Raw genomic sequence first — 12,047 nt, forward strand, 5'->3', positions numbered from 1 at the left:
CCCCAACCAAAAAAAAAAAAAAAAAAAAAAAGAAAATTTAGCAGCATTGATGCCCCTATCAGCAAGCTTGAGGCCTCTCACCAATTTTCCAACCAAAGCATGCCCATTTTGTCCGGAGAACTGTCTGCCCACCATGCTGCACCTAAGGCCTTCCCTCTCTCTTCAGCTATCCTATCTGTCACACCGCCTTCCAAAACTCTAGCCAAACTTCAAGGGCTAACTCCCAACGCACCCCTTCTTCCCAGTTCTTCCCCAGACAGAGTGAGTCTCTTTCTTCCCAGCACTGAAGTCAGTCTTGGGTTCAGATTATTTCTGTGGGTGATTATCTCCCTGGATCAACTGTAACCTGCAGAAGGGTAGGCGGTGGTCCTGGCATCTGCCACAATCCCCTCCCCTGACCGCTCCATCTCCTCTGCAAACGGAAGTAAACGGAAGGAGCAGCAGAAGATCGAGAAGAGAATTCCACATACCAAGAGTGTCCTCCAAAAAGACTTTGTCCCTAGAAGTTGGTCTCAGATTTGGCAAAGTTCTTACCAAGCAACTGGGCAGGGGCCCTCTGAAATGAAACAACGTTTGTAAAATAGGCTCATAAAAACCCTGAGCAATGGGCTAGTATTCTCTGTACATTTGAAATGTTTTATATTTTAGATTCAACATAAAAAAGACCTGTCCTATTTTAAAGTTACTGAGTTGACTAAGTTTCATTGTAACTTGATTTTCTGCCTGGAAGTTTTCCTATAGTTTGAATTATAAAAGTCATTCTTCACTTCCCAGCTTAGTTGTATTTTATCGACAGAATAGGTTCCACCATGAAATCATGAGTTCTTTAACTGTTTCCCACAATACCAGGCTGCCTTGCACTCTTATTGAGAGGAGTTTCTTGTGCAGAGTGTGGAGCTCTTGGAGAATGAAAAGTACCACTTCTTAGCACTTTTTTAAAAAAATCCTTGAACCGTTGTATTATTTTAATACTTTTGTCTTTGACAGAGCAGAAATGATTTATTTGGGTTTTTGGCAGATTATATTTTTTTTTAGGAATCATCTTTAAAACTATTTATCATGTAACTTGTCAAGTACATAATAGTTGCTCAATAAGTAGTTTTAAGACAAATTAAAATACTATGCACTTCTAAAAAGATCACTTCAGTCATTTAAAACAGCGAGCAATGAGTGGAGTTTCTAGCTGGTTCTCTTTGGTATTCATTAGAAATCATTTTTTTTTAAATGTTAAGTTGGGGAAAAGATCAGACACTGTAATGGAAGCTTCATTAATGAAAGATCGTAATTTTGCTGATAATAATTTGATACACAGTTATTTGAGGGAGTTATTTTTCTCATGAATTAAAGCTGTGTTGTAGAGGATTGGCCCAGGGCTCTGCCCTGACCCAGTACAAAGCTCACTGGCATCTCCTCTCTCCATTCATCAGCAGCCCCCCTGCAACTCAGTGTGATGCAATCCTGGCACAGACCCCTAGCCTAAAAGCCCAGCCAAGTTCCCTAACAACACACCTTCTCCCCTTCACCTGCCAGATGCTTCTTGTTCTCAGACACTGCACCCTGAATTCGGGAGCTTTCAGTGAGTTAAAAAGGGAAATATAGAATTACCTAGCTCTATCAGTATTTTAAGTATACTTGTAGACTTAAATGAGAGTTCTTGTACAAAACCATTTGAACTCCTTCTTAAGATATGCTAATTCTTTTTCTCTCTTTGACTGAACTGTTGACCTTCTGGATATATGATTAGTTATTACCTCAAGTGTGTTTGGAACTATTCTTGCCCTAACCATTCTAAAATGTAATTCGCATTGAGACATTATTGTAGGAGCACATCACCTGGGGCTGGGATCTCATTAGATAGCAGAAGTTGAGCAGAACTGCGCCTGCTCCATGCTTAAAAAAATCTCTAAGAAAAATTCATGGCAATGGGGAAAAAGTTAAAATTGGTGATTCTGTGGGCCTTTTCTTGTTCACATATTTGACTTGTGTAAGGATGCGAACATAGAGGAGATTGTGGTTCTTCTGTTTGAAAAATGAAAGCAACTCTGTTTTCTTAGAATTCTGCTTATGCAATGTGGCTGCTGTCACATCTCTGGGTCAACTAAAACCAAAAGAATACATTTTATGGTGCTAACTCTTTCCCCCTCAAGAAATTCATAGCATTTATACACTTATCCTTTGCAACAACAGTTGATATAGAGGTTGAATATCCTCTGGGAGGTAGTTAACAAAAGACAGGAAACTGTGGCCCAAAGACTAGTAACTCATAGGTTATTCACGTTCCTCCTTGAACATCCCCCATCTCTGCCACTGTTAAAGCTCTTTATTTTCTGAATTGAAAACCATTTCGTGCCTCCTGCTCAGTTATTTTAGTACTTGCTCCTAAGTTTGGCACCAATCCTAACTGTTATGAAATCATATATGAATAATAATGAAGTTCTTCTTTCCTGGGATCCCATAAGGTTATCCTTTCTAGTTCATGACAGGGCCCTTTGGATGCTCCCATTGGGTTCTAAATGATTGGAACCGTGGGGAAAAGGTTTGTCTGGCTCCACCATTCACCTCATTTCTGTAACATGTTTTAGTGCACAGAATTGTGTCACATCATATAAAAAATAATTTCTCAATATAATAACATTTTCCCTTAATTGCAAAAATATTTCTGACCTGAATTTATTCTTGTCATAGCTGTGTGAGCAAGCAGAGTCTTGTTTGCCTCTACAATATATTAATAATGTATTAATTAGCTTCCCGGTGCTACCCAAACAAGGAACAGAAAGGCTTCATCTAAATCATGAAGAATGAAATGAAGCCAACACTTTGGTAATTGCATTTTAAAGGCAGTCTCAGCATTAGTTAGTGTGGCAAAATTTAGGCCTAGCTTTTATGAGAAGATAACAGAAGATATCACTCAATCAACAAAACATTTATCTAGCACCTACTGTGCACAAACTGAGAGGTAAATAAGGCTAAGACAGATAAAATTGACCAGTTTCATTGTATGGCTATTGTTAAAGGCAAGATAATATATATGTTTTGATTTAGTGTCAACTAACTGAAATACATTAGATCAAACCATATGAAATTGACAATATCTGACCTTTTTTACCCAAAAAAGTGGCAATTTTATATGATTCAACCTAATATTAAGGTATTTTTGTCAAACTGTCCCAGCTCCTAAGTATTATACCTTTCATTTTCTTTCTCTTTTTTAAATTAAATGGTTCATTTCAAGTTGAAGTTGTCATTATTAAAACAACCAATAAACCGGGCTCGGTGACTCAGCCTGTAATCCCGTGCCTTGGGAGGCCGAGGTGAGTGGATTGCCTGAGCCCGCGGGTTGGAGACCTGCCTGGGCAACTTGGCGAGACCTCACCTCTACAATAAATAAAAAAATCAGCCGGGCGTGGTAGCGCACGCCTGTAGTTCCAGTTACTTGGAAGGCTGAGGCGGAAGGATCGCCGGAGCCCCAGCAGGTCGAATCTGCGGTGGCCAGGAGTGGCCACTGCACTCCAATCTAGGCAACAGAGCGAGACTCCAACTCAAACAAACAAACAAAAAAACCAGTAGAAAGTAAATACAGGTCAGAAATTTGACTCCTGTTTTTTATATTTATTTGTTTTTATAGACTCACAAATAATATGTATTTTGTTTTTAATTTTCTGATGATCTTAGACCCTGCTCTTGATTCTATTTTGAGTCATTGTTTCTGCTACCCGTCCTTCATGTGTGACATGCCCCAGCTCAATTTTTCATGCCATCTTCATTGTAATCTTCGTGCAAAATCATTATCTCCATTTCCATTTATTCTGCAGAGATGTCTGATTACAGAATACTCCCATTTTTTGAAATATTGCTAAACAGAGATTAAATCTAGCATCCAGTTTTGCCAGTCTGTCCCTAAATTATAGGTTACTGAGCAGTAATACATGTATTTACTGGGGTAGTCATACATGTATTTTTCTAAATCCATTCTTCTATCCCCTTTAATATTTAATATTTACCAAACATCTATTTTGAGCAATCCTTGGAATAGGTCCTCCAATGGATATGAAGTTGTAAAAATAAAAACATAAGCATTAATATAAATACAAGTTTAATTTTGGCTATATACTGTTCTAAGTACTTGACAGATATTAACCTATTTACTCCTATCCAAGGGGATAGGTATCATTGTTATTTCCATTTTAAAGATAAGGAAGCTGAGGCCGGACAGGTCGAGTGAATTCCTAGAACCTACACTCTGCATAATAATATACAATTATAATAATAATTTCTCATTATAGTAACATCAATAATTTATCTTATTATTGCAGGGGACCCAGTGTTAAAAAGAAAGTGCTTTTCCTAGACCAGGTACTCAAAGTGTGACAAGTTAGCAGTGCCTCCTCATGCCCTAAGATAGTACATTTCAACCCAGGCCAACTTGTGTATAATGTCAGAGAACACTTGAGTCTGTCACACTGTGTCTTCTCCCGGGAGGGGCTGTCTGCCATCTCACCCATAGCACACACTGGGACACACACTGTCCAGTACATTCCTGCAGAGTCACATCTTACCCCAAATCTTATCAGAACACTGCCGGAGGCCAGGCACTATCAAGAAAATGTTCACTTGTGTTCTTCCCGTTATGCCCAATGTGTGAACTGATAACACATCTAAATTCAAAGAAAATCAACAGAAGTCATCTCAGTCAACCTGAAAAGTCTGGTGACTCATTCCCACCCTTCTTGAGGGGCTCCTGCTAGGCCACCTGGTTTTCCTGAGCTGGCCTCCAGGCCTTCTGCAGGCTGGGTACTGCTCAGTGCTTGATCACCCTCTCCACCGTTGATCAGATGAGTGTTGACTTTCTTTTGCATGGGCATTTGGGTCGCATTTGAATTGCGGGGCAAACTACCCCTGTTCTGTGCTGACTGTGACCCTGCTGCATATGCCCCCAAGGCAGGCTAAACAAGGGTGCCTTGGAAAAAATAACAGGGAAGAAGATGCTGACTTTTCAGCCCTCAGAGTAAGTTCCATCACTCTGGAGGTAAAATCATAATGTCTAAATATGACTTGATTCATGTCAGGTCTTATAAATACATGCACACATGTGGATGCTAAAACTGTGCATGCCCTGATGGCCCAAAACAAGACAATTTACTGTCTCACTAGAAAGACAAGACCTGGTAGGACAACTCACCAGAACAAATGATAGAAAAATGAGTACTTTAACTCCTGTACACACACACACACACACACACACACACACACACACACACACACACACACACACACACACACACTGATGTAATGAAGACCACAAGAACACAAGAAAGCTAGTTGCCCTGGCAATGAAGGACAATTTGCATATTTGAGGATTTTCTTGTTTAAATTAAACTTAACCATTTGAACTTATTGAACTTTTCTTGCGCTTAGCTTTAGGCTTCCATCCTCAGATAGAGGTCTGACATCTATTTCTGCCTCTAGCAAGGCCAGAAGCAAAGTAGGTAAGAGCAAAACCTCAAATCAGTCAGCCCAGCTATGAATTTCAGCTCTATCATTTACCAGCTGTATGGCCTGGTTAAGTTACTTAGCCACCTGGAGTCTTCATTTCCTCACCTGTAAAATGGGAATGATAAAACAAGCTCACGTGGGTGAGTAAGCCCTCAACACATGAGTTATTTGTAATAATGACTTGAAATGGGTTCCTATAACCCAGTAGGAAACCACTGAATTCTTTTTTATTTTTAGCTTTAATCTTTGAAGCACGTAATTCTCATTTCTTCTTTTGTGTTTGTGGAGAAAGAGGATGTTTAACCATCCTTGGAGAACAATCTTTCATTAAAAACCATTATTAAGTCTCTTCAAGTTTCTCTTCTTTAGTAAATGATCCAGATTACTTAATGGTTCGGTTTTACATGCTTTAATCATTTATTTGAACTTCTCAACCATCTCCAGATATAGTACATAGAGAAATATTGTCTGGGAAATTTTGGTTTTGAAATTTATTACCCTTTGCAGCTCATTAGCTCAAATGTTTAAAATCCATTGTTCTTAAGAGCAAAGTTGAGTTTTACCATATTGGCCTATTGGTTAATCTCTATCATACTGCCAAAACCACCTGATTCTCAGATGCATAGTTCAGCACAAGCCAAACCAAAAGAGACCATAGGTCATTCATTTATTCATTCATTTAACATTTGTTGAGTACCTACTGTGTGCCGTGCACTGGGCTATGCTCTCAGATTACAACAAAGCTACTCCCTACTTGGAGGAGCTTACCGCCTGGGAGGGAAACCCCAGAAATAAGCAAATCATTACAAACGCCTTTCCGCTGGGTGCCATACTTGAAATGGGAAAGTGAGGCAAGGATACCCTCAGGGCAGAAGGGAGGGTCATTTTCACTCAGAGAGGCTTTACAGAGAAGGTGACATTTTCACTCTGTGAAAGAATGGCAAGAATTGAGGAGTACAAAAGGAGTGTTCAAAAAAGAAACACCTAGGAACAATTTGCACATCATTTAGTCAGGTGATGTGGGGTTGTTATGACTGAGGCCCAGGGTCAGAGCCATAGAGCTACCAGGTCAGCCAGGTCAGGCTAGGAAGCCTGAACTTCACCCTGTGGGAGAAAGAGGCCAAGAGAGGGTGGCTAAGCAGAAGCACAATCTAATGTATGTCTTGCACAAATCACTCTGGAAGCAACAAAGAGAGGAGAGGGGAGGTGTTTGAGCCTCAAGTTAGGAAGGAGGAAGTAGGATGCCCAAGCTGTGGAGAGAGATTATAAAGCCTGCACATAGGAGAGATGATAGAGGAAATCAATTTCAGGTATATTTAAAAGATACTGTTTAGAGACCTATGTGAAGGAGGTGCTAGATTTGGGGAAGTGGAGGAAAAGACAAGGGAGAAGTTCAGAAGGAATTTCCAGATTTCTAGTGTTGACAGCCATGAGGACAATCATGTCAGATAGTGCCATAATCACTAATACAAGTTGGCACAAATCCATCTCCCAGAAATGCGCCTCAAAGACTCATGTCCTGCTGAAGATTAGTGGGGAAGGCCAACTTCATGTGCTAAGAGCAGTAGATGCATCTCCTACTAGCTAATCTTTTTTAAAATGTCCCTTTTCATGCCTAGAATCCCAGCACTTTGGGAAGCCTAGGCAGAAGAATTGCTTGAGCCCAGAAGTTCAAGACCAGCCTAGGCAACATAATGAGAACTTTCTTCACAAAAATTAGCCAGGCGTGGTGGCACATGCTTGTAGGAGGCTGAGGCAGAAAAGATCACCCGAGCCCAGGAGGTTGAGACTATGGTGAGCCATGAGCGTGCCACTGCACTCCAGCCTGGGCGACAGAGTGAGACCCTGACTCAAAAGAATAAAATAAATAAAAATACCCCTTTAATGTATGCGCCACATATAAGCTCAGATAGTATTCACGTAGGGATTCTAATTTTTCATTTTCTGGCAATTAAGTTTTCAAATGCAGTCAAATGTTCACATTATTTCAGTTATCTATGCCTGGCACAGTAGATATCTACAGGACTTCTTTATTATCCCTTCTCTCCCCCTTGGAAGACAAGCTCCATGAGGTCAGGAACTTTGTTTCTTTCGTTTGTATCCGCATCCCTAGCCCTTAAAACCATGTTTGACTCCTGATAAGTGCTCTACGCATATTTATTGAGTAAAGAGTGAATTTCCATGTGGGCAAAAAGAAACAGTCATTTCCTTTACTAATGAGGAAAGAAAAGGAAAACAACAACAACAGCAAACAAACTTGGGCTTAAAACAGTTTTTTACAAAAAGATCCAATTTGCAAAAATGGAACTGAAGTTTAAAAGCTATTTTTTTCTCTGCAGCTCTACTTCTGGGAAAATCACAGCTGCCAGCTTAGATGGTGGTTTTCACTGCCCAGTTACAAATTCTGCACAGTTGTACATATTGGCAGGGCTCAGCTTCCTTAAATGCCATTGGATCAGTAAGGAAATGGTGATTTTTCTTATTGATTTAATGCCAGTTCCTCTTTTGTGAAAAATCCCACGTGCTGCTAGCATATGTACCATAAAAACTGAACGTTGGGGGCCAGAAATTAAGTAAGTCACTCATGTTCCTCTCCAGCCGTATGATGTTAAACCATTTCTACTTTTGGGCTGAGTGTTCAATCTTTCTCCCTTTAAATTTAGCAGAGTGATTATTCTTCCTGGTGGATTGCGCATATGCTCCTTTTGATCTGTGAAATAGCTCATTCCTGGATGAACTTTAAGCTCCTGAGAAACGCATGTAAAATACTGTTTATGAATTGCAGGAGAAATGTTTCACATTCTCATTACTCCAAAATGGTTGCACCAAACCTCTCTCTCCAAGATTTCTTTTTTCCCAAGAAGAGGGAAAAATAACTTTGGACAGCAGCACAATGATGACAATAATCATCATAATTTCCATGGATTCTACCCAGTAATCTCACAGAGGTGACAATGTAGGAAACCTAGACACTGGTAAATATTTATTGTAAGCAGGACACTGTTTTAAGTCAATAGACTACAAAAGGGAGTGAGGCTCATTTCCTATCCTCTGAGCTTACGAGTGAGCTAGAGAAGTAAAACACAAACCACCAAATGAAATTAACAGGCACTAATGAACAACACGGTCAGTAAGTGCTACACAGGGTTCTGAAGAGGACGGGGGTAACAAGACCACAATCCTAGAGGAGATGGACTTGAATTTGAGTAGACCTTATATATGGGGCTGGAGTGAGAAAAGGCAGAACAGTGAAGCATTCGTGAACACTGTTGCTAGATGTCCCACTTGCCTGAGGTGGGAGTTGTGACAGGCAAGGTTAGGCATAGATTGGGGATGACCTTGAATGCCACTCTAAGGACTTTGGACTTTGTTCTATCAGTGGGATTATTGAGAGCTTTTGAGTGGAAATTAATGTGACCTGAACAATGCTTTTCAGAACCTAAATCTAGCAGGAGTCTGTGCTATGAATTAACTGAGGGTTTTTCAGACTTGAGATCATGAGATCCTGTCCCAGGCTGGGGACAGTGGGATGTCTCCATCATATGGTACGTTCCTGTGACTACTTCTTAGGAATTCATAGAAAATTGTGCCTCAAAGTACCTAGCTGTCTCTGTACTATAGGACAGTGATAATGTGATACTGTATGCTACTTGGAACTAGTCTCATTTCTTTAGCATTCCACAGTTTATACATGGAATAGGATATGGTTAATGTGATTAATAGCTGTGAACCGTAGGCAAGCCTCACAGAATCTAGGCAACAGAGATTATAAAAGTTGGGAGGAGCCTAGAGCCCTCTAAGTTTACCTCCTAGACTTACCAGTGAAGAAGCCAGCCCTTGTTCAGGTTCACACACCTCTTTAGTGGCAGATGCAGGGTATGATTGCAGATCTCCTTCCTGCACTCCAGCCATGCTTGCAGGGCCAGTCCAAATTTTGCTTTGAGGTGTGTGTGTACAAACTCTGGAGGTTCTAGAAACCTTTTGGACAAGTGAAGGAGTCACTCATGTTTCCTTGCCCTAATTGAGATAGTTGAAGTCCTCCTTTACTCCATCCTGTGCCCCAGATCCGATCCCTGCCTGAGTCCCCCACCTTATCTCTGCCAACTCCCTGCCTTACTGCTTTTCCAAGACACCCTATTGTTTCTTGCATCTGCCACTGATTATGCTGTTCTCATTGTCTGTGCTCTGTATGTCCCCTCTTAGGCATGACCACCTTCAGGAGACCCTCCATGGCCTCAACCCCTTCCTTAGGTGGACTAAAGTTCCTCCAGATGCCCCTGTGCAGGACTCTAGCTCCATGTCTCTGTGATGTCTTGTAGTTGCCTGCTTATGTGTCTGCCTCCAATCCCTCAACTGTGAGCACCCTCAGGTCAGGGACTGTGGGTATACATTATTGACTATCCAGCATCTAGCCCAGGGCCTGGTACATACTAGGTGTTGACATGTCTGATGAATGAATGAATGAATGAATGAATGAATGACAGTTGCCTATTTGCCTTCTTGGTGCATTCATTCACTTAATCAGTATCTATTGAGCCATTTCTTATGATCAGATCAACATTATGTAGTTACACTTAAATGTCAAAATAAGCCTTTTCACTCAAGCTCCAAATTATGTGTGCATAAATTATACATGTGGAGTGTTAACATGCACACGCAGCAGAGAGAGTGTGCATATCTACAAATACCAGAGCTAGCAAATGCAATAAACTGTGTGCCAGATGTCCTTGAAATTTACAAAGAACCAAGAACCAAAAATGACAGCTCCAGAAGCCCAATAAAAGGAAAAAAGAAAAAAAAGAAAAAGAAAAAAAACAAAAGAACTCTGAGCAGAAGGAAGTGGCTATGTTTTTTTTCTGAGTGCTCCAGCTGGGGGTGGGGAAGATTTATAAAAGCATTCTGTGCTGGACCGGTTCATGTAAGTCTGAGTTCCTCAAGGGCTGGCTCTTAGGATCTGTTTGGAAAATTCATTGCCATGCATGAGTCGGGGGATCAGTTTTTTATTCCACTGGAAATTGTTCATGGGGACTGCATTAGCGGCCCCTTATTGCTCTGCCTGATAGAGAGACAGCAGGTTTGCCCAAACAATTCTGGAACCGTGATCACTGCCAATTAGGAGACCATTGTCTGGCTGACATAATCAAGTGAGTATACATATATTTATTGTGATTGGGATGGGGACAGAAGATGGCAGAAAGATTGAGGCAGAATCCACCACCCGCTGCCTGGCTCCTGCCTGGATTCAGCCCAGTGTGTCACCCCGGGCTCAGCAAAGGCAGTCACTGTCTTTCTGAGCTGGAATGCACAGTTGAGAATTCAAAACTAGAATTGCTTTTCCCTGAAGGGGCCCTGTCTCTCCTTATTTTTCCTCCTCTTTTCTTCCCTTTTTTCATGTTCACTTCTGTGAAAGCTGAAAAGAGAAGAGAAAGGAGATGCTGCGTTGATCACATTTTAATTCTGCCCAGTCGGCCATGCTGTCCCCACTTAGCTTCTCTGCAGTTCAAAGTGATGGCAGGGAATCATGCCCCGACAGGCTCCACCACTCTTTTGGCCCGCCTGCGTGTGAGTCCATCCAGCATTGGGTTTATTTCATTGCTGACTTGTGGAACTTTTGTGGGAATACCTGTGAAGTGTCTCAGAGCTGCAGTTGAAAGACCCTGATAAAAATAGTCCCCTGCAGTGAACTGGATATGAGAGGAATTTCTCACAGTTAAATGGCTGAAAAGGAAGCACGTTTAAGTCACATCTGGTGGCCTTCCTGTTGTCTGACTGTAGAGCAGGGTCTGTTTAAGCATCTGCACAGATTTCAAAATGCAGGCTGCATCTATTCATCCTCAAACAAATGGCCGGCATTGGATACAACTGGCCAAATCACATCGTTATGGGGGAGGTCAATGTCTAAGCTGATCTCACAGTTCAATTTCAATCCTAGTCAATGCAGGGCCAGTCGATCAAAAGCGTGACCTTTTTTTTCCCCCTCATCCCTCACTATTTGATAATGACCATTTGTAGAGCTGGTTGATTTCAGCTATTTTCCTCTACCCCTGACACATGTGTGCTTCTCTGTCACCCTATTTGAGAGCTAAGGACCCTTCCCAGTGGCTACAACAGGATAAGAAGAGCACTTCCCTGTGTCCTCTCCCCTTCAGCACAGCTGCAAATTACTCTCAGGCCTGTCTTTCTGAAATAGACAAAAAACTATTTTTTTTCTTTTGAGTCAGGCTCTCACTCTGTCACCCAGGCTGGAGTGCAGTGGCATAATCACAATGATCACGATTCATGGCAGCCTCGACATTCTGGGCTCAGGTTATCCTTCCATCTCAACCTCCCAAGTAGCTGAGACTACAGGCTTGTGCCATCACACCCAGCTTTTTTTTTGTTGTTAATTTTTGTGGAGACAAGGTTTCGCTGTGTTGCCTAAGCTAGTCTCAAGCTCCTGGGCTCAAACACACCTTCCAAAGTGCTAGGATTACAGGTGTGAGCCACTGTACCTGACCTGACAAAAACTATTTTATTACTGGCAGAACAGATGTAATACGTGAAGACATAAATAG

At 41.4% G+C, this 12,047-nt stretch overlaps 1 protein-coding gene across 3 annotated transcripts in view; it reads left to right on the forward strand.

Moving 5' to 3' along the window:
* The window catches only part of GRAP2 (GRB2-related adaptor protein 2), a 73,449-nt gene that overhangs the window by 16,346 nt on the left and 45,056 nt on the right, over window positions 1–12,047 (forward strand). Inside the window, exon 1 of one of the 3 annotated variants that reach the window (XM_008074107.1) lies at window positions 10,375–10,637. The exons of 1 other annotated variant lie outside the window; for it this stretch is intronic. The gene's annotated coding sequence lies outside the window, so the exon portion shown is untranslated. Of the gene's footprint in view, window positions 1–10,374; window positions 10,638–12,047 lie in introns of those variants that run through there. One more of the 3 variants, XM_008074109.1, reaches the window with a different exon arrangement.

This window comes from Carlito syrichta, unplaced genomic scaffold, assembly GCF_000164805.1.
Source record: "Carlito syrichta isolate Samal-C Ts95f unplaced genomic scaffold, Tarsius_syrichta-2.0.1 Scaffold316302, whole genome shotgun sequence".
NCBI lineage: Eukaryota > Metazoa > Chordata > Mammalia > Primates > Tarsiidae > Carlito > Carlito syrichta.